The sequence below is a fragment of the Tachysurus vachellii genome, chromosome 17 (assembly GCF_030014155.1).
Source record: "Tachysurus vachellii isolate PV-2020 chromosome 17, HZAU_Pvac_v1, whole genome shotgun sequence".
In the NCBI taxonomy this organism is placed as follows: Eukaryota; Metazoa; Chordata; class Actinopteri; order Siluriformes; family Bagridae; genus Tachysurus; species Tachysurus vachellii.
Window position 1 is genome coordinate 22328742 of NC_083476.1, and position 25000 is coordinate 22353741.

Genomic DNA, 25000 nt, shown 5'->3' on the forward strand with positions numbered 1-25000 from the left:
TCTCTCTCTCAGCCCTGTTTACTTTTAGACCGGTTGCTTGTCCAGTCTTCAGTTTTATCATTTCAAAAGTGACTTATTTGTATTTTTTCTTGTTTAGATTAACGAACAAAATTAAAAGGCTCTCTAAACGGCTGAAAGTGGACCAGAGGCATTTATATATATATATATAAATAGTGAATAATTCTGTTATCAAATCACGTTTGTTTCTCCTTTATTACAACACGCAGCTTTCTACAGAACACAGCTGCTTTTTTTCTGCTGTGCTCAGCATGTTGTCAGGTTGTCAGCATGTGATTAGTTCAGGACATGTGGTGAGTGTGTGGTGTTTATTTTAAACACACACTCTTACACACCAAAAAATGTATTTCTTCCCCCCCCAGTGTTTATTAACGTGTGTAAATGATGGAACGGCCCAAACCACGGAAACATTATCATTTAAATCGCTTTGAGTTCAAATCCAAAGCCACGGCTCTTATTTCGGCACGAATATAAACCTCTATTGGTTATTTTTCTTTACTAATTTTGTTGAAACTTTACCGTAATCATTTATTTTTTTGGTAATAACTTTGCACGAGTGTACACGTTCACACTTCACTCCAGTACAAGCTTCAGGTTTGCTCTTTGCTCTGTTTGTCTCTCACATGGCCGAGACGCCAGAGAGTGTTTTTTTTTTAACGTCTAGGAGAGTCTGATGGTTTTTATCTCTTCTGTGAAAAGTCAGTTAAAGATGGTTGTGTGTTACACTTGTGCTGTTTCACAGGCCATGTTTCCAAAATAAAAAATAAATGGGTTGAACATGTGATGTCATGTGATAACGTGATGTTTTTTAGCCCTGGGAAGCAGTTCATCGTGTGAGTGTTAAAGAAAGTGTTTAGAGCTTCGTTTGTGGGGGTTTTTTCCCCTCAAACGCACAAGCACATTTGGTTTAAGGGCCAAAGGATTAAGACCGTTATTTTCTGTCTGGTGCATTAAACGCTTCAATAATAAACACAATATTGTTAGAAATTTAAGACTGAAAATTTTATATGGTGCTTCCGGCTTTAATCCTGCTCACGGTGGTGTTTAATCCGAAATCAATCCTGGGAACGTGGAAGGAACGTCGCTCCACCACAGAGCATCACACATCCACACAGTTCAGCTAACCAGCAGAGACTCTGTAGGTGTGAAGATGATTTAAACACACAGGCCTGTGTGATCACATCAGTACTGAGTGACGAAGCTAAATTCATAGCTTCAGCATTTATAACGAATCTGTCTTTGATCTAAAGCCTTCAATACCACAGCAACTAATGTTTGGTGGAGATGAAATCTATGGGGAAACCTGGCTAACATGCATGAACAACAGAAAAGTGCTTTAAAAAAAGGCTTTGCTAACATCAGGATTCTCCATGGCTGAGCTTAATAATCAGTATAATAACCTTCAGCATCAGCACTAAAGACTGAAGCACAGTTTAGTGCCAAACAAACCTGATTCTTCTCCACACTTACCTGCTGTCTACTCCTCTAACGGATCATCTACACCGATCACTAAACTCTTGTGTATCTGAGGCTCACTGAGGTCTGGGACCAACAGACGGAATCCTCTCGAATATTACTGAAGCTTTCACTCGTATTTCATCCAAAAATGCTTTCTTTTAGGATCTGGCACTAAAAACGCACCCCGTGGATACGGTTTAGAGAGAGTCTTTCTGTCCAGCAGAATATTTTGGTAATGATTAAATTGTTTGGATGGAGCACATGAGCTGAGGGAGAAGAGCGAACAGACGCCAGAACCATGAAAACCATCCAGAGAAGTGCGGCATGAAGCAGCTCAGAAATGTACAACAATAAATAAAGAATAAATCTATCAGTAAAGTTCTTCAAGTAAAGTGTAAGGCAGTTAAATTATGGTAAAAAAAAAATGCAATTTATGATTTTATAAAATTGTATTTAGATGAAAAATGTTATTGAAAGATTGGAAAATAGCTCTGATCTTCCACTAGGGGGCTGATAAACTAACTATATAAAATAAACTGATATTTTTCCCCTAAAAAACTTTAGGGTTTCATAGCAAAGGCAATGAATACTTATACAACACTGTGTGTGTGTGTGTGTGTGTGTGTGTGTGTGTGTGTGTGTGTGTGTGTGTGTGTGTGTGTGTCTGTGTGTCTGTCTGTGTGTGTGTCTGTGTGTGTGTGTGTGTGTGTGTGGTGTGTGTCTGTCTGTGTGTGTGTCTGTGTGTGTGTGTGTGTGTGTGTGTGTGTGTGGTGTGTGTCTGTCTGTGTGTGTGTGTGTGTGTGTGTGTGTGTGTGTGTGGTGTGTGTCTGTCTGTCTGTCTGTTTGTCTGTTTGTTTGTTGGGAAATCTGATGATGTTGTAATAATGAATTCTGCCCTGAGACTCTCAGTGTTCTGTCACCTCTCTGATTATTTCACAGCATTTAGAAGATTTATTCCACACCTGCTAACCTCACCACGTTCTCACCACGTTCTCACAACGTTCTTCAGTGTTCTTCACCCCCTAGATGGCAGTGTTGCGCCACAAGCTCCATCCGGCTGGGTTTTGGTTTGTGGTGTTGGTCAGCAGTTGTGTGTAATTCAGGACCATCTGTAGTGTTTGAGAGAAAAGATCAAAGATCTGACTGACTCTTCATTCACAGATGGAGAGAACGTAATAAAGACTGTGAGAAAGGGAAGCTTTGGTCTTGTTTACATCAACCTGATGGTAAAAGTAAATTGGAGTTAAAATATCCTCTAGTTTCAAATATATATACAAATTTACCATAATAATAATAATAATAATAATAATAATAATAATAATAATAATAACAACAACAACAACAACAACAATAATAATAATAATAAAAAATGTACATCCTGTGTCATAATATTGGTCCGTTTAATTTTTTTGAGTTGAACAAACAGCAGAATAACTTTTCTCCTTTTAGCTTCACTGAAGTTTCAGGTAAATCGTCCTCATGGATCTGTCCTTGGACTTTAGTCTCTTTATTAATACTTTATAATATTCTGAACAGGATTATACAATAATCTTAATTATATATTCCATTGTATTACATCAAGTGTTTCATGTCTGAATCAGATCCAGTGCAGCATGTCATAGAGGAGTGATGGAGTGACACCACACTACACATCAGAGCATCATTCTCACTGTTTTCTTCTCTTCTCCTCTGTGTTGTATGTTTATTCAGTTTGAGTGACTTTTCACTGAACGTTTATAAGGTAGAAATGATCTGATAATGACCAGCTTTGTGTCTCTGAATGTGGAGGAACTTCAGCTGGACAAACATCTCCAACCTCCAAACATCTCCAACAAGTCCTCATTCACACCTCTCTATATAAATAAATCTGAATATTACTATTTGCCTTGTTCTAGTGACCAACAATATAAAAAAAAACATTGGCCCATTGGGGCAGGAGTCACACTGCGGTGCTCCATGTTCAATATAAATATAATAATAAACAATAATTTGATATTAAATCGAATCAGAGTCGCTGTGTGAGTTCAGACAGTGTGTATGATGAACAGAACTGTTTCTATTGTGAGATATTCATACAGTAAATGTTGGTAAAGCGAAATCAAGTCAAGACAAGAAGCTTTTATTGTCATTACAACCATATATATCTGTTACAGTACACAGAGACATGAGACAACGTTTCTTCAGGATCATGAAGCTACATACAACAAAGACAGAGCTATAAGGACTTAGTAAGTTAGTCTTAGATACATAAAGTGTGTCTGTGTAACCTGGTGTACACAGTGCAGGACAAGACAGACAAGACAGTACAGGACAAAAGACAGTGCAGGACAAAAGACTAAAAGACAAAAATACAAGACAATACACAAAAGACAATACACAGAAACAGCACCAGTGTAAATGCTGTATGTTCAACAATATTGTGTGTGCAGAAATACTGGAATGAACACAGTGTTATAGCAGCAGTTACATGAGATATTGTAAAGTATTGTGCAAAACAGCAATCAACTGAAATGTGAGACAGAAAGTGCAAAGGGCAAAAAAACTGTGTGCAAATGTGGATTATAGAAAGGGTCATATCTGTAATGTACACCAGAAATCAGACGTGTACATTACAGTCCTCTGGTTTCTTCATGTAAAAGATGAGGAAATGTAAATTGAGTCTCACATTTTCCGATGCCCCACTTCTCTGCAGCTACCCCCACTCCCCCACCCCCCAAGTTTCTTGTTTTTGGTGTGGTTTTGGAGGTGGAGTCGGGGTGGAATTTTTTTGCTGAATGTTACGCAGCTAACAAAAAGGTACTAGGTTTAAAACCACTAAGCTGCTGAGCTGCTTGATGACTTGATGTTGTCGAATCTCTTTGCTGTAAATATTCACTGTATAGCATCATGTAGTGCGATGTTTCCTGAGTGATTAATATAACCGATGAAATTATTAATAGCTGATTACAGAGTACAGAACGATCAGAAAAACATTTTTACCTTATAACCTTTTTTTTAGCAGCCTGTTCAGGTGTAATTAATCCTTATATAATATACTAATATAATCCTATTTGAAAAAAACAAATATTTTTGTAAAAACCACCTTTGGTCCATGAAGGGAATTTTAGTCCGATCCAATCCGACGTCCGTGAGAGAAACAGTCGAAAAATAATGAGCATGATTAGCTCTGTGTTGAGGAAACATGAGCATTAGTATTCAGTAGCATGGAGAATTACACATGAATATTCAGCACTGTATGTGCTGCTGGAGCACTGATTGTGTCTGACTTTCATTTAGGTTAATTGTTGCGCTTGTCGTGTGTCCGGATCGTTCCATGCAGAACTCGGTGATCGACGACTGTAACCCGATACACGTCCAGCCTCGACCTCGACCGCAGCTGAAGCGAGAACCATCTCACTAGTTACTGGTTTAGTTAGTGACTTTAACCCAACTTTGTAATGATGATACCAAATTCAAACCATCACATTTCCAGGACGCAACTGCAAAATTTTTATTAACTATACATCCAAAAGTTTGTGCCCTGACAATCACACATTATGGTCTTGTTGGACGTCTCATTCCAGATTTATCTAATCAGCTCCACTGTTCTCTTGTGTGAAGTCTTAGCACTAGATGTTAGAGTGTACAGTATCTGTGTGGATTTGTGTTCATTCGGCTACAAGATCGTTAGTGAGATCAGACTCTGATGTTGGGGGAATAATCACTCAGGGAAATATTTCACTGTTCACTGCTCCTACACGACCGCCACATGACTGCGGCCCCACGCTCGGCTCTGACACGGTCAGTAAAATGCAGAACACATTACTAAGGTTAACCTGTGAGTGGAGAGCCACTTGACATGATTAGCATGTACTTCATCCCTCTCAGCCACAGAGGATGGTGTAGATCACTGTGTTCAGGCTCAGTGTGCTTCTAAAACACTGTCAGGTTTAACAACGATTAGCTGCTTTTAATGGCATTTACATTTACATTTACGCCAGTTGTCAGACTCCCTTATCAGAGTGATGTACAAAAGTGCTTTTAAGTCTCTATCGATGAAAACATTAACTCTGGTCCACTAGGATACAGACTTAGGATATGATGTGTTCCTCCCTCTTACCCTGAGAGATGGTGGGACCAGTGGAGCAGTGCTGTAGATCTGAGGGTGTGAGGTGCAGTGTGAGGACTGATAAGAGCTTTGAGGTAAGAGGGAGATGATCTGTTTGTGGCTTTTTTAGACAAGCGTCAGTGTTTAAAGCTGATGTGTTCAGCTACAGGAACCGGTGGAGGAACACAGCAGTAGGATGATGTGGAGAACTTAGGCAGGTTGAAAACAAGTCACAGCTGAATTTTGGATCATTTGCATCAAATGAATTGTGTTCATATGTAGACCTGATAGAGAGAGCTGCAGTAGTCCAGTCTCCTAATGACAAGAGAAGTACCTGAGCAGCCTGTGTGGAGAAAAATGGCAGAATCCTTCTTACACCAAGGATGCGAGCTGTGACCGAAGGAGAGATATTGTAAGATCATGACCTGGGGATGAATCACCTGAAAAGAGATCACAAATCATCTACATTTTGGGCTGTGGATCTCCTTAAATCTTTCACAGCGGGTTGTTTCTCTGTAACTGTGTTGTAGGAGTCATGAATTATTATTAACAAGATTTTTTTAACAGTTTTTATTATGCTACAGAGTAAAACTTTGTGAATCTGAAAAACTTTGTGAAACTTTGCAATGTCACAGCTTTAATAATTAGTAAATCACAATAATTGTGCTTTAAGATCCTGACATGTAGCATGTGGTGCTAAAAACAACCAAACCATAAATACCATGTAACAGTATGCAGGTTTCACACTGTGGGCTTTTTACATCGGAGAAAACTTTAAGTGAAATAATAATAAGCAAATTTTGGAACTTAATCAGTGTCACTAATCACTGACTCATGGAGGATAACTATGTCTCTTTATCTCAATAAAGTGTTGCTTTATTTCACAAGAACACATCCCTCAATGCCTGTATCATTCTGAGATAAAATGACTCATATAGAAACAGATTAGCTTTGTTTCAACTGAACTGGAACGGGTGACTTTAGATGATGAGAACACAGACTTTATAAGAAAGTTTGTTAAAGAGGAAATATTCATAACACCAGAAGAGTCCAGAAGAGTGAGTGTGGATTTAATTCTCACAGTAATTCTGCAGTCCTCTTTTGTTATTCTCAGGATACGACTCGTGATAAACACGACTAACTAAAGAAGCTTAACAGCATAAAGTGGAACATGTTACACAGATATATTCACTACACAGAACATCATTCTGAGCATCATGTGAAGAGAAGGTCTAATACTGCAGAAGATGGCATCATGGAAAAGACAGAACTCCAAAGCAGCACACTTTTCCCCCTCTGGATGTGCTTCCTTCAGATGCTGCCAGATGTTCTGAAGAACATTTGAGAACTCATCAGGGAGAGAGATTTATGTAACAGTGAAATAAGATCCCAAGAGTAAATGATTCCAGAAGAACATCAGACGGTTGAACCGAACCCTCGGGATCAACATGGTCGGACGTGGTAAATAAATAGAAAATAATTTGAAATTTTGCCTTTCTGTCAATTACGTAATTACACGCAAAACTAAAAGGACGACCTTCTCTGCAGTTAAGCTGCTTACTGTATCTTTGTTCTTTCTTAGTTGAAGAACAGAACATGGTGTAGGATGAAGAGATATTTTGGGCTGTTCTCAGTGGTTTGTGGTTTGTGGTTAAGTTCCTCCACTACCTGAATGTGAAGCCGAAGCATTTCCACTGAACTGCTTTATGGAGATCTGCAGAAGTATCTCTGCGTAAAGGAAATGAACGTCCAGTAAAGAGTTGATTCCTTTCTTGCTCTATGTGAATGAGTGCTAAAGGTCCAGAAAGGATGATGAAAGGATAAAAAGAGCATGGTGAGGGGTGGGTATTGGGTAACTTTTATTTTCCTGTCTCATTTTTTCCCCTCTAACTCTGTGGGTTCCAAAGATATAGAACTTGCTCCAGGAATTAAAAGCATGATCAGAACCTTAAGTAATATTGTTATATATATTTATATATATTTATATAACATTAGGTGGATTGTTCCAAACTCTAGAGTAAATTCTTTACAAGGTTAGATTAAGAGACAACAGCTGCCAGTACACAGGCAGAACTGGTCCAACTGGTAGACTTTGTTTGCTAGAGCTACAAAACACAAACATGTTCCCAAACCATGGCCACTAGAATGTAACTCCACCAACACCATGTCAGACCAAACTGGTCAAAACTCCAGCAATGCTTCACTTCAGCTCCATCCAGAACACCTTGTAAATAAAAGCTCAATGACCTTCAAACCCCACTAACACACACACACACACACACACACAGTTAGATTAGAGCCAGAATAATAAACACCTTCTCATTCATGCACTTATTTAATCGGATAATCACGTGGTAGCAGAACAGATAATATCACACAGATCGAGAGTTAAGAACTTCAGTGGTCTGTGACGTGGTTGTTGGTTTGAGTTTTTCTCAGTCTGAAGTTTATTTTATTTAATTATTTATTTTATATTATTTTTCTGTTTTTAATTTAATTTTGTATGTTTTTTTTTCAACCAAAACCCAGTGCATAAATATTTCTCTTCTTAAACATTAGAGAAACCCAGCTTTGACCTGTGCTTGACCCGGTCGATGAGTGTGTGTAAGTAATCATCTCAAAGCCTAATTTCTGTAGAAAGCTCTGTGCCACGTGTTCATTGGTTTCTCTAATGATGGCTTAATTCTGTCTCTCACTTCCAGCCTGTTTGCATCTCTGCTAATATTTGGTCTGGGCCATGGCCTCGGTCTATCTCCGCTGAACCCTGTGTTTTGTGGCTTAGATTAAATGAGCGAAATTTGTTAATTTGAACGTGGCTTTCAGAGCAGCTGTGTCCATAAGAGAACGAGGAAGAGAACATGGACCAGGTTGCATTCTAATACACAATTAACACAGCCTGTACTTAATAATCTCTAATAAAGATATCAAATTGCTGAGACAAATAAACATGAATTCTATTAGGGGGCAGTACAAAGGTAATGATCTGAATGTTTGGGGGAAAAGCTGCTGTGTAACAGAGTATGGAATCTTTGTACTGTGCTATAACACTCTGGACATATAAATGTTTAATATATTCCAGTATTTTTATAGATAGACACGATGCTGTTATTCAGTGATCATTAGTAAAGAGTGTGTGTGTGTGTGTGACACACACACACAGACACACACACACACACAGACACACACAGACACACACAGACACACAGACACACACAGACACACACACACAGACACACACACGCACACACACAGACACACACAGACACACACACAGACACACACACAGACACAGACACACACACAGACACACACACGCACACACACACAGACACACACACGCACACACACAGACACACACACACAGACACACACATACACACACAGACACACACAGACACACACACACACAGACACACACACACACACAGACACACACACACACACACACTCACACAGACACACACAGACACACACACACACACATACACACACAAGCACACACACACACACAGAGACACACACACACACAGAGACACACACAAACACACACACATACACACACACACAGACACACCCACAGACACACACAGACACACACACAGACACACACACACAGACACACACACGCACACACACACAGACACACACACACAGACACACACATACACACACACAGACACACACACAGACACACACACACACAGACACACACACACACACAGACACACACACACAGACACACACACACACACACACACACACTCACACAGACACACACAGACACACACACACACATACACACACAAACACACACACACATACACACAAACACACACACACACAGACACACACACAAACACACACACATACACACACACACACAAACACACACACACACATACACACACAAACACACACACACATACACACAAACACACACACACACAGACACACACACAAACACACACACATACACACACACACACAAACACACACACACACACAGACACACACACACAGAAAAAATGTCCAGTGGAGCATGCTAAAAGATTACAGTATCTTTCTGTAAAAGTTCCTCCTTTCCTTGCCTTTGGTTATTCTTATGATTTTGTGCATCCACAACATCAGACATATTGTTTATGTTGCTCAAATAAACAGGAAGCTTCGTGTCAGTGGTCGTCATCTGCACAGCTGAATAATGAACAGCTGAACATAACATGAAGGTTAATGTCTTGTCTTTATTAACACTTTTCTCTCTCACGGTATTAAACAATAGGCCTTGGCATTAAATCGTGACTAATCCGCAGCTGCTGCTTAACATATTAAACTGAACGAGCCTGAAGGTGAGAAGAGGAGAGACATGATACAGGAAAAGGGAGGAGGCCAATAAACAGGCCATAAAGAAGTCGGTCTTGTTGTCCGGATCCATCTGTGTCTCATTTATCCACTTTCCCCAACTCCTACCAGCACAATCAATCCTCTCAGGATCCTGTAATCAGCACAGTGTAAAGGTTTATATAAAGATTAAACTTCTGATTAACCCTTTTATTTATATATCTCTCTAACTACTTCATTCCAAACCTAAGAGTCGAACAGTTATACTGTAATCCATAGCAATGTATTTCACACATTCATGCCCATGTCGTTATGACACATTATTACAGAAACTGACCTTTCTCACGCTCCATGGTGCAGAAACCTTAGCAAACTCTGGCATGCACGGATTTCAGTAAGGGCCATGTTAAAGTCTCACAAATACCCCACCCATGCAGTGTGAAGTACACAGTCAGGAAACAACCCCAATATTTCCACTAAGTAAAAATACCCAGATGACGTAGTAGTCTGTGTACATCAGTGTTGTGGTGCACTGCATCTCTCAATGGCAGACAGTAGGCATAGTGTGGTGTTTATTCAGTTACAAATCTAACCCTTATTCTTATTTGTAGTTTTCAGTAGAATGAAATCTTCTAAAAATTCTATACTAAATATAATACGTGGAATTTTTTAAACGTGAATCAAATTGAATCTTGAATTGAATTTTAAAATTGAATCTTTCAAGCATTCATACAGTATATCTTCTTTAAGTAGATTTCATACGACTATTTTTCAGTATGTGTTCAATACACAAGAAAAGATATTCATGCTATTTGTTCTGCTCCTGTTTAAAAATAAGCATAATGTAGTCTCTCAGACTGCCTTCGAGTTTTTTCTGCCTCGTTATTTCATCTAATGTACTGCTTTTGGCTCACAGTAGTGATAAATGCATGCTACTGTACATGAAGCAGGGGCTCTTCTGATAGGTGTTTGTTTGGAATCATTTCCAGACCAATGCATTAAAGCAGGAAAACTGGGAGCGTTTGGTGTATAGTTGTGATCTGGAGCCTCAATCCTGTGCTGTAAAATCCCTCAACAGGGTCAAGTGTGTGTTACTCGAGCCTGTTTTACTTTAATACAACACACTGTTTACACTGTTTATTGACTGACTTGTTGAATGAATTGGATCAGCAGCGAGGACTGAACACAGTGACAGACGTCACACAGCAGATGAAGTTCGTGGCTGCAAACAAGATATACATACATTTAAAAAAAATAATGTTCATCCTGGATTGTTATCTTGCTATTTTAGTAGAAAAATAAAGCAAGTTTTAGTTATGAAAAGGTCAATACCAGTGCAGAAGCTTCCAAATCCCTGTATTTATCCTTCACCATGTCTTGTGGTGATAGAGGACTGACAACTCAAAAGGAAAAATAGGAGTAAAAAGATCTGACTAAAGTGTCACATTCTTCTCTAGCTATAGACTTGGGTGCTAATGTTCTGACAGCTATGCTAAGCTCTTGTCTTGTGCCAATGACATCAAACCTCTAGTCATTTTATTTAATCACAGTTTTCACAATACATGCAAGTAATTATAGGTTTGTTGTTTACATTGTTTGTTATTATATTAGCAAAAGGACAAGATTGTGATCAACTGGAGTGTCCAGGATGCTGTAACTGTAGCCGATTTCTGAATTGGCAGTGGAACATCGGTTACAGATTTTTTTTCACATCAAGCCATCAGCTCACCTCAGGGTTCTCAGCTATGTGGTTTGAGTGGGAACAAACACCTTTTTTTTTGTCTTCTAGCATCTCCGATGGTGGGTGTAAATAGTACATAATAGTACAAAAAAATGTTCCTTATATAGTGTGGATAGGGGGCACGGTGTCTTAGTGGTTAGCACGTTCACCTCACACCTCCAGGGTTGGGGGTTCGATTCCCGCCTCCACCTTGTGTGTGTGGAGTTTGCATGTTCTCCCCGTGCCTCGCCGGTTTCCTCTGGGAACTCCGGTTTCCTCCCCCGGTCCAAAGACATGCATGGTAGGTTGATTGGCATCTCTGGAAAAATTGTCTGTAGTGTGTGATTGTGTGAGTGAATGAGAGTGTGTGTGTGCCCTGTGATGGGTTGGCACTCAGTCCAGGGTGTATCCTGCCTTGATGCCCGATGACACCTGAGATAGGCACAGGCTCCCCGTGACCCGAGGTAGTTCGGATAAGTGGTAGAAGATGAGTGAGTGAGTGAGTGAGTGAGTGAGTAGTGTGGATAATTTTAGAAATGCTAATCAGCTTCACAGATAGAATCACAAATCAGAAAAACAGCCAGAAACAGTTATTATGATATTAATGACTTATGAAGAGTGAAAATAAACAGTTGTGACTGTTGACAATTTATAGTCACACTCATTTTTATTTATTTTGTGAGTAGTTTACAAGGGGCACAAATGTAAAGCTGTTATAGGACCCGAGGGTGAAGGACGTCAACTCACACAAGGATATAGAGATGATCACAGCTGAACATTAGAGTTTAATACTCCTGAAGTACCTTAAATCTGATAAAGACCAGACAGATTTTTAATTCAATTCAGTTTTATTTCTGTAACACCTTTAACAATGGACATTGTCTCAAAGCAGAAATCATAAACTCAAAATATATATTTTAATATTATAATATTATCCCTAATGAGTGATGAGGTGATGAAGGAAAAACTCTCTGAGATGAGATGAGGAAGAAACGTGGAGAAGAACCAGAGAGAAAAGAGAACCTCATCCTCATCTGGGTAACACTGGAAAGGGGGATTATAAATCATTATAAACACTAAGAGTGGGATTCTAAATCATTATAAACACTGAGAGTGGGATTATAAATCATTATATAGACAGAGAGTGGGATTATAAATCATTATAAACACTAAGAGTGGGATTATAAATCATTATAAACACTGAAAGTGGGATTATAAATCATAATAAACTCTGAGAGTGGGATTATAAATGATTATATACACTAAGAGTGGGATTATAAATCATTATATACTGTACACTGAGAGTGGGATTATAAATCATTATAAACACTGAGAGTGGGTTTATAAATCATTATATACACTGAGAGTGGGATTATAAATCATTATAAACACTGAGAGTGGGATTATAAATCATTATAAACACTAAGAGTGGGATTATAAATCATTATAAACACTGAGAGTGGGATTATAAATCATTATATACACAGAGAGTGGGTTTATAAATCATTATATACACAGAGAGTGGGATTATAAATCATTATATACACTGAGAGTGGGATTATAAATCATTATAAACACTAAGAGTGGGATTATAAATCATTATAAACACTGAGAGTGGGATTATAAATCATTATATACACAGAGAGTGGGTTTATAAATCATTATATACACAGAGAGTGGGATTCTAAATCATTATAAACACTGAAAGTGGGATTATAAATCATAATAAACTCTGAGAGTGGGATTATAAATCATTATATACACTAAGAGTGGGATTATAAATCATTATAAACACTGAGAGTGGGATTATAAATCATTATAAGAAAGAGAGATAACACTGTCAACATGCTACATGCTCAATATATGATATTATCACATAAATTGTGATTAGTGGCTCAAGTGTTAAACAGATTATCACAGTGATTTTGAGCCACAGTCAACAGGCAGGATGAGGACATGGTAGAGGAAACGATACAATCATTATAAGCCATGCAAAACATCTGCTAAACCGACCCACTAAATTCACCTGGTAACATATCCAGATAACATGTGGGTTAAATACAAGATTAGTCTTCATTGATTCTTCATTACCAAGACGCACATTCTCCTAAGACTGAATCCACAACTACACCATGAATTACTTTGATTCCATCTTTCATCAAAAACTAGTCAATAACTTTAGTAATTGCTTTATTTCTCAGGCATTTGTTTACATCTGGGTCTACTTGCTTTCAGCCATGTCATTTTGAGAATGTCTAATCTCTAATGAGAATGTCTAATCTCATATGAGAATGTCTAATCTCATATGAGAATGTCTAATCTCATATGAGAATGTCTAATCTCTAATGAGAATGTCTAATCTCATATGAGAATGTCTAATCTCTAATGAGATTGTCTAATCTCTAATGAGAATGTCTAATCTCATATGAGAATGTCTAATCTCATATGAGAATGTCTAATCTCTAATGAGAATGTTTAATCTCAAATGAGAATGTCTAATCTCTAATGAGAATGTCTAATCTCTAATGAGAATGTCTAATCTCATATGAGAATGTCTAATCTCTAATGAGATTGTCTAATCTCTAATGAGAATGTCTAATCTCATATGAGAATGTCTAATCTCATATGAGAATGTCTAATCTCTAATGAGAATGTTTAATCTCAAATGAGAATGTCTAATCTCTAATGAGAATGTCTAATCTCTAATGAGAATGTCTAATCTCATATGAGAATGTCTAATCTCTAATGAGATTGTCTAATCTCTAATGAGAATGTCTAATCTCATATGAGAATGTCTAATCTCATATGAGAATGTCTAATCTCTAATGAGAATGTCTAATCTCTAATGAGAATGTCTAATCTCTAATGAGAATGTCTAATCTCAAATGAGAATGTCTAATCTCTAATGAGAATGTTTAATCTCAAATGAGAATGTCTAATCTCAAATGAGAATGTTTAATCTCAAATGAGAATGTCTAATCTCAAATGAGAATGTCTAATCTCAAATGAGAATGTCTAATCTCTAATGAGTAGGGTTGGGTATCAAAAGGAATTTTCCGGTTCCGATTCCGGTTCCAGTTCTGCCTTACGATTCCCGGTTCTGATTCTGATTCCATAATAAAAGAAATGTGAAAAATAAAATAACGCACAATACTGAAACAATTCCATTTGTGTTTATTAATCACTCTTTAAATATTTTAAACAGAGCATTTCAATTCATATCAATTTAAATTTAAATAAATCCAACATCAAATTTAACATCCAGAATTACAACTTAGCAAAACAGTTAGCAATTTTTCTGAAGAAAAATTAACATGTCTGCTTTCTCTGGGAGAAGACGAGACCTTTTCTGGCTTATTGTATCTCCAGCTGTGGAGAAAACCCTCTCAGAGGGACTTAAGTAAAGTTGGCTCCATATTCACAGATTCGAGTTTCCTGAGTCAATAACTCCTGACCTAAACACTCTTATTACACAAATAACGCCTCTTTTTATTGTAGTAATGTAGAGAGGCAGCTACAACGCAGCTACAACCCAAGTTTCCTCAATATCAGCTTTCCTCCACTGTGGACAAAATACATGTGTCTATGTGCGAACACCTAAGAGACAGATTCCAAGGGACCGTCAGCAAAGTGCAAAACCCGAAAAGCGAAAAAAAAAACAGTCAATAACTTTACTGTAATACACTGTACTGTCACCAGCTCACACACATCACTGTAATACACTGTACTGTCACCAGCTCACACACATCACTGTAATACACTGTACTGTCACCAGCTCACACACATCACTGTAATACACTGTACTGTCACCAGCTCACACACATCACTGTAACACACTGTACTGTCACCAGCTCACACACATCACTGTAATACACTGTACTGTCACCAGCTCACACACATCACTGTAACACACTGTACTGTCACCAGCTCACACACATCACTGTAACACACTGTACTGTCACCAGCACACACACATCACTGTAATACACTGTACTGTCACCAGCTCACACACGTCACTGTAATACACTGTACTGTCACCAGCTCACACACATCACTGTAATACACTGTACTGTCACCAGCTCACACACATCACTGTAACACACTGTACTGTCACCAGATCACACACTGTAATACACTGTACTGTCACCAGATCACACATCACTGTAATACACTGTACTGTCACCAGCTCACACACATCACTGTAATACACTGTACTGTCACCAGCTCACACACATCACTGTAATACACTGTACTGTCACCAGATCACACACTGTAATACACTGTACTGTCACCAGATCACACACATCACTGTAATACACTGTACTGTCACCAGCTCACACACATCACTGTAATACACTGTACTGTCACCAGATCACACACATCACTGTAACACACTGTACTGTCACCAGATCACACACTGTAATACACTGTACTGTCACCAGATCACACATCACTGTAATACACTGTACTGTCACCAGCTCACACACATCACTGTAATACACTGTACTGTCACCAGCTCACACACATCACTGTAATACACTGTACTGTCACCAGCTCACACACATCACTGTAATACACTGTACTGTCACCAGCTCACACATCACTGTAATACACTGTACTGTCACCAGCTCACACATCACTGTAATACACTGTACTGTCACCAGCTCACACATCACTGTAATACACTGTACTGTCACCAGCTCACACACATCACTGTAATACACTGTACTGTCACCAGCTCACACACATCACTGTAATACACTGTACTGTCACCAGCTCACACATCACTGTAATACACTGTACTGTCACCAGCTCACACACATCACTGTAACACACTGTACTGTCACCAGCTCACACATCACTGTAATACACTGTACTGTCACCAGCTCACACACATCACTGTAACACACTGTACTGTCACCAGCTCACACACATCACTGTAATACACTGTACTGTCACCAGATCACACACTGTAATACACTGTACTGTCACCAGCTCACACACATCACTGTAATACACTGTACTGTCACCAGCTCACACACATCACTGTAATACACTGTACTGTCACCAGCTCACACACATCACTGTAATACACTGTACTGTCACCAGATCACACATCACTGTAACACACTGTACTGTCACCAGCTCACACACATCACTGTAATACACTGTACTGTCACCAGCTCACACATCACTGTAATACACTGTACTGTCACCAGCTCACACACATCACTGTAATACACTGTACTGTCACCAGCTCACACATCACTGTAATACACTGTACTGTCACCAGCTCACACACATCACTGTAATACACTTTACTGTCACCAGCTCACACATCACTGTAATACACTGTACTGTCACCAGCTCACACACATCACTGTAATACACTGTACTGTCACCAGCTCACACACTGTAATACACTGTACTGTCACCAGCTCACACACATCACTGTAATACACTGTACTGTCACCAGCTCACACACATCACTGTAATACACTGTACTGTCACCAGCTCACATCACTGTAATACACTGTACTGTCACCAGCTCACACACATCACTGTAATACACTGTACTGTCACCAGCTCACATCACTGTAATACACTGTACTGTCACCAGCTCACACACATCACTGTAATACACTGTACTGTCACCAGATCACACATCACTGTAATACACTGTACTGTCACCAGCTCACACACATCACTGTAATACACTGTACTGTCACCAGCTCACACATCACTGTAATACACTGTACTGTCACCAGCTCACACACACTGTAATACACTGTACTGTCACCAGCTCACACATCACTGTAATACACTGTACTGTCACCAGCTCACACACATCACTGTAATACACTTTACTGTCACCAGCTCACACATCACTGTAATACACTGTACTGTCACCAGCTCACACACTGTAATACACTGTACTGTCACCAGCTCACACATCACTGTAATACACTGTACTGTCACCAGCTCACACATCACTGTAATACACTGTACTGTCACCAGCTCACACACATCACTGTAATACACTGTACTGTCACCAGCTCACACACATCACTGTAATACACTGTACTGTCACCAGCTCACACACATCACTGTAATACACTGTACTGTCACCAGCTCACACACATCACTGTAATACACTGTACTGTCACCAGCTCACACACATCACTGTAATACACTGTACTGTCACCAGCTCACACACATCACTGTAATACACTGTACTGTCACCAGCTCACACATCACTGTAATACACTGTACTGTCACCAGCTCACACACATCACTGTAATACACTGTACTGTCACCAGATCACACATCACTGATGTCCTGCGTGTTGTACCACAACATTTATTTTTGGAAAATGTGTTTTTGTTTTTGTTTTTTTTTATGATGGGGTAGATTTGCTTTCTTGTTGTAGCTTTGGAAATTAATCCACACTTTAGACTTTTTTTAGACATGTTTAACACAAAGTGTACCTCAGCACAGCAGCGCGAGTGACTGATTTCTGTGGTAAACTGCGTTAATTTGGTTGCGTGACTGTAAAACAATTAATATTCATGAGGTAAGACATGGCTATTTAAAGTGACCGCTCACAGCGCTTTGCCCGTCATCGCATCGGAACCACGTTTGGAACCGAAACTAAAAAATTCCGCGCGGTTCCGGTTCCTGTTAAAAAACAGAAGCGGTTCTGAATAAGAACCGGTTCTCGGTTCCCAACCCTACTAATGAGAATGTCTAATCTCTAATGACAATGTCTAATCTCTAATGACAATGTCTAATCTCTAATGAGAATGTCTAATCAGAAGCTAAGCAGATTCAGGCCTGGTTAGTTCTTGGGTGCGAGACCACCTGGGAGTTCCAGGTGCTGCACTGGTGACTCAAACGGTGAAGGTTCTGGATTGTTGATCAGAAGGTCAGTGGTTGGGCCCTTGAGCAAGGCCCTTAAAACCCTCTAGGCTCCAGGGGTGCTGTATCATTGCTGACCCTGTGCTCTGACCCCAACTTCCAAAGGAGAATATTTCACTATTCTGTGTACATTTCTAGTCTCATTTATTGAAAGTGGTAGTGCTGATGAGCAGCAATGTGCTCAGTACTACTGTATACTAGGCTAATCCAAATGTGTTGAATAGGTAGGAATAGTGGTGGATAAAACCAGGGGCAGTGAGTGATAGATAAAGACTCCAGAGCTCCAGCAGAGAGCTACAAGGTGTCTTGCCCTGTATATTATATGTACAGTGTGTATTTCTGGATACCAATTATGAGGAGATAGCAGGTGGAAGGTGTGTATGCCTGAGTGACTCATCATTTCCCAGGCGGCAAAATAGAATACTGGGAACCATCTATAGGTTTATGGGTAGGGTCAAATTTGGTTGTCATGGTGAAATGAAATCTAGCCCACCTTTCTTGGTGAGTTGAGGAGGTTTTTTTGGGAATAACAGATTACATACACGTAATACATGTAGAGAACAAAGGGATGGTGGGTCCCTTTTGACCTATTCATAGAAGAGAGGATTTCAGGGCAAGGATCTATTGGTTGCCAACATTAGGATTTAACTTATCTAAAGCTAACAGATGGTGTTTCTCACCTCTGAGGCATCCACCTCCACCATGAAAGCTACCTCAGGATCAGATTGATGTTGTATGGGACAATAGTGAATCTATTTTGGGATATTTCTGGAAAGGTCTTTGCTTGAAACTTGGGTTAGATGAGGTCGGTGTACTCTAAATAGATGCTTATCTTGCTGACCAAATAGCATGTGATAAAGCGTCTGAGCTCTAGCTTATGTTTAGGGTGTGAGAATCACTCTGGTGAAGCAAATGGCCTCAAACTGATGTTTTCCTTCTGGGTCAGTATTTCTCTTCCAACTTTTTTATCGCCTCATTTGCAAAGCAAATTATCCAACCGGAAATGACCCTATTATGGATTTGTTATGGAGGCCAGTTCACTTTGGAGCTCTTCCCAGAGGCCATGATGAAATGTGATAAGTGCTTGTTTGTTCAACGCACTGATGGCAGAAAGCCTCCAGAACTAAAGAGCAGATCTTCCTGCTCTCTTCTGACCCTATTGCAATGGTCATTTTTTACTTCAGGCTCTATTCCCTGTAAAGTGAATGAACACAGGCAGTAACATGGAAATGACCGTGTTGCTGGACCATACCTTCAATGCCAAATTGTGGTCCCATGATCTCATGAAACAATTATGTGTATATAGTGAGACCATAAACAGCTTTATGAAATATATAAACTGAGAACTCCAACAAACCTGTACACCTCTATGGTCTGTGGTATTGCCTTTTGCCAGGGAATGACTGACTGACTTTGTTTTAACCCCTGAGGTAGTTTGAAGATCAATGGCTTGGTGCATCTTTTAAACCTGGTTTGTCCACATTTCAACATTGATGACTGCTCAAGGAAGTCAAAGAATCTGCAGGAAACTTAAGCAGACTCTGAATCAAACTTTGAGCCATAGAGCTATAAGCATTTAACACCACCTGCTGTGTCGGCTTCAGAAATGTGTGTGGTTTTGTCTGCGATGTCTGTTTTATGATGGAAAAGCCTTCTGTACTGAAACATACTACAGGCTCAAGGAGACACTCGAGATTCAATACAACACACTAGCATAAAATAAATTCCTGATCTTGGCAAGAATTCAGTGGATGAACCATGAAAAGTAAAAGCAGCAGTGGAAAGTGTAGGTTTGAATGGTGCAACACAATCTCACGGTGAGGTGAAAGGCTTCGTGCTGAATTGGGTTTGTTAGTAAGCAGGACAAAGCGAGCAGCCTGAGGCATTTCTGCACACTACCTTTCCATGGTTTTATTTAGCTACCTGATTTTCTGACTAGGCAAGGATTTTTTTTTATTGTATTTATTAAATAAACTGTGTTTGGTTTGAATTTACTCACTCACTCACTCACTCACTCACTAATTTTCTACCGCTTATCTGAACTACCTCGGGTCACGGGGAGCCTGTGCCTATCTCAGGCGTCATCGGGCATCAAGACAGGATACACCCTGGACGGAGTGCCAACCCATCACAGGGCACACACACACACACACTCTCATTCACTCACGCAATCACACACTACGGACAATTTTTGCAGAGATGCCAATCAACCTACCATGCATGTCTTTGGACCGGGGGAGGAAACCGGAGTACCCGGAGGAAACCCCCGAGGCACGGGGAGAACATGCAAACTCCACACACACAAGGTGGAGGTGGGAATCGAACCCCCAACCCTGGAGGTGTGAGGCGAACGTGCTAACCACTAAGCCACCGTGACCCCCCCCGTTTGAATTTAAAAACTATTTATTTAAAACAGAAGAGAACCAATGAGGATGTAGGTGCAGGTTAGCGTGATGTTTAATACAAGTATCAGACAATTTCAAATGCAAGGTCATTTAAAAAAAACAGACAAGGTCAGGGATCAACAAACAGAATATCAGAGGAGGGAAACAAGTGAGGTGAGATAAGAAGTTTGGCGTCTGTAAAGATGGATGTGCAGGTGCATTGTGGGTAGTGGACTCCATGCTTCTAGGCTGCAGTGTGTGATAGGAACGGAGTGGATGTTTGACACAGAGAGTCAGTTTTTTCTTGTTCTTCTTTTATGTGATTTATAAACATTGTATGTTAATACACTAAGATAATAAGTTTCTAAATGTTTGTAGGTAAATGTCTCCTTGACCATTACAGTATATATTGTATCTAAACGGAGTACACAATTTTTCCTGGTATCGAACAGAACGCCCAGTCTGATACCAAATAACAACTTGTTCTTTAAAAAAGGTACAGCTCCAAAATATTGACCTGCTCTGGCTTAGTCATGGCAGGAACCAATGTGCAACCTTGTTGTGTAAGAGGAGAAATGATTACTTGGCAAAAATGCAGTATAGGGATTAGAATAACAAATATACAGAAGATCTGCCGCTTCCTGTTTTTTGGTTTATTGTGAGTGATGTGTAAACCTTTTGCCTTTCATTTTCAAGATGAATCATGGCACAAGATTTGGGAGAACATTAAATAGACTTGAGCTTCATAAATGCTCATGTTCCTCTGATCACAGTACAGCAAAGTAACATGATTTTTGTGTTTATGTGAAACATATCAACACATGTACGGGAGCGTTAAGTCGTAAAAGTGCAAATATGACTGTAAATGGTCAGGAAATAGAGTGGGCTGGTTCTGCATAGCGTACCTACTCTTGTGAAAACACTAAACACTGAATGACCACCTCCTCCAGCTTTGTGGCTGACTAATACTTCTGTCTTCTGTCTTCCTCCCACGGCCCACTGCAACATTTACTTACAACTGGCTGGAACTTGCTGAACTCAATTATTACAGAACCTCAATATGAAGTAAAATGTCAACCTGACTGTGCCGAGCACAGGAGACTAACGTTCTCGTAGCGCACAGCTCTCATGCTGTGATGTTTATTTTTAAAAATGCACGCGTTCTTCAATTTAATCTTAAATTCAAACCTGTAATGAGTCAGTGTAACCTGATATCGGCCCTCGACAGATCCAAAGCCGTTTCTAATCATTAGCCATCAGGATTTCGACATCAAATTCGCACTGAAATCTCGTTCTAAGATCGAGACACTGGCTGTAATTCAAGCATGTGTTTCACTGGTAATGTTCTGGCTTGAGATTCCTCGTTTGATAGATTGTAAATGAAAAGCTAGATGAACAAGATTGCACAAAAGCACGCTACCCCAGGCGAATTCAGTCGTATTGTTGGGTTACTTCATCAGAGGTGTCTTTTCTGTCTTTTGTCAAACTATATCACACACTGTCTTGTGACTCATAGGATACATGTTAATGTAAGTAAATATCCAGAGCACGTATTAAGTTCGTCGTTCTTTCACGATTTCACAAATTTACATCTACTGCAACAAAGTAAAATATGAATTTATAGATGATTCAATACGAGCGATTTCACACAGAACTAATCATGACACAACTTGTTATATTTTGCTGGAACAGTGAGTCAGAAGAAGACAATCTTTGGAAGTGTGGAAGAAGTCACTAATTTCTATTCCAACAGACTGTCACTATGGATTTTCTTTTACATTAGAAGAATTACTGAATTGTTGAACTGTCATGTGTAACACACTGTGTGTTTGTTTTTTCCTATTTTCAGACTTGAATAAAGTGGGGCACGGTGGCTTAGTGGTTAGCACGTTCGCCTCATACCTCCAGGGTTGGGGGTTCGATTCCCACCTCCACCTTGTGTGTGTGGAGTTTGCATGTTCTCCCCGTGCCTCGGGGGTTTCCTCCGGGTACTCCGGTTTCCTCCCCCGGTCCAAAGACATGCATGGTAGGTTGATTGGCATCTCTGGAAAATTGTCCGTAGTGTGTGATTGCGTGAGTGAATGAGAGTGTGTGTGTGTGCCCTGTGATGGGTTGGCACTCTGTCCACGGTGTATCCTGCCTTGATGCCCGTTGACGCCTGAGATAGGCACAGGCTCCCCGTGACCCGAGGTAGTTCGGATAAGCGGTAGAAAATGAATGAATGAATGAAACTTGAATAAATTCGTATGTATTCAGAATGTGTGAGAAGGATTTTAGTCTTTTCAGTGCTGCAATCTTTCTTATGAGACACTTTGAAAATCTCCAAATCCAAATCTAAGTCATGTCTCTCTTGCATCAAGCAGCATCATGAATGTACTGGATGTGTGATGGCACCACAGAGAAAACTGTGTGCATGAACAGGTCAGAAAATTCCAGTCAAAATGATTCACCTACATTAAGGCATGGAGTCTGCCTGCAGGCAGCAAATCATCACCAGGCAGAGCATGTGTGAGCAGATCCAGTTAGACTCAGTGCCACCGTATAAACAGGAAATACAGAGTTTATTTATGTTCTGTGTTAATCTTATAAAATTGTAGTCATTTTTAATTCGCTCATCTCTGGCACAGGTGCTAAAATTATACCCTGTCCTTGAAAATACTCCATAAGTCTTCGTGGGATGCCAGAAGAGGAGAGGTTAAAGACTGGCATGTTGTAGATCATGTTGTATAAATAGCACGCTATGTGGATTCGAGGTTGTCGGACAAGTAGCTCACTTATCCAGGTCAAAGCAGTTTCTGGCATTTTGGATGAGGAGTGATTATCTTTCATTCTAGACACATGCCCTGTTATGTTTCAGGTGAATTATGGGTAAAAATGGGGGTACAGTGCGAAAGCTGTGATGATAAATAAACCTGAACATCTCCTACTGTGGTGGGGTTTCTACTATTCAGAACAGGGTCACTGAAAGGTTCCCCAAATATAATATACAACAAATGGGTTTGTATTTGTTTGAGGTGTTAATGTATTAGATGGGGATTGTAACAGAAAGAGATCAGATCATGAATTGATGATGTTAATAAGTGTGTGTTCTGGTCTGTTTTTTTTTTTGTATTATTTTATCAGGAAAATATCTTCTTTTATTTAATAAAGTAAAAATCTTGTTCCCAAGGTGACAAGCCTCGTGTGCTCATGCTCAGTTTTGTTTCTGTCTCTGCTCCATGTTCCATCATTTGCTTGCTACCTGATTGTGTTCAGTTGTTTTATGTTAGTTGCTCAGATATTCCATGTCATGTGTTTGTTAGTTGTGTTGCTCTGTTTGTGTTTCTGCTCTCTGGGTTTTGATTCTCTCATGTTAGAAATTGTTTTAGATATGAATTTAATAATTGTACTGCCTTTAATTGATCTGTCAGTAAGTTTACACACTTGTCCTGCCTGTGTATTAAACCAACATTAATTCAGCTCTGTGTGTTCAGGCATCATTATTATAAGTTACAGGAAACTCTGGCTTATTGCTAAAATAACCAAGGTCTTGTTGTGAAAGTTCAGTAGAAGTTCATATGTTTTTTTTGAAGCATTTGAAAGTGTCAGGTGTAACCAGAGGACGTGGTGCTTGCAGGCCACCGTGAGCCTTCCTCATATCTCTGGTGTTCTTTGTTTATCGCCGGCGTTAAAAAGGTATCAAGGACAAAATGATCACCTGTGACTCGACTCCCACAAAGAAGGTGCTTTGTAATGAGATCACTGAGGTGCAGGCTTACTTTATTTAATTTATTTAATTATGGAGGTAAAAGTTTTGTTCTGTGATTCAGCTTCACCAGGTTAAAGAACAATATGATTCCTTCAGGCCCGGAGAGACCAGCTGGACCATCTCTGGCTGTGCTCCTCTGGATTAATTGCCCATGTTCATGCCTGCACCATGTGCCTTAACCAGTAATGAGCTTGTTGGCATGGCGGTGTTGGTCTGCCTGTCCCTGTACTCCACAACACTTTCTGTGTCTATTCAGACTCAGAAAAACAGCTTCTCTTTCAGATAAAGGTGGTAGTTGTGAAAAAGTGATCAATTTATTTCACATTTCCTGC

At 39.7% G+C, this 25000-nt stretch overlaps 1 protein-coding gene and 1 long non-coding RNA gene across 2 annotated transcripts in view; both read left to right on the plus strand.

The window, feature by feature from the left end:
* yipf5 (Yip1 domain family, member 5) overlaps positions 1-802 on the plus strand; it is a 5501-nt gene extending 4699 nt beyond the window's left edge. The window contains exon 6 of the mRNA XM_060891295.1: positions 1-802. This exon is cut by the window's left edge and continues 395 nt beyond it. The gene's annotated coding sequence lies outside the window, so the exon portion shown is untranslated.
* Positions 1-25000, plus strand: part of LOC132859585 (uncharacterized) — a 107565-nt gene that overhangs the window by 41090 nt on the left and 41475 nt on the right. The window lies entirely within an intron of this gene.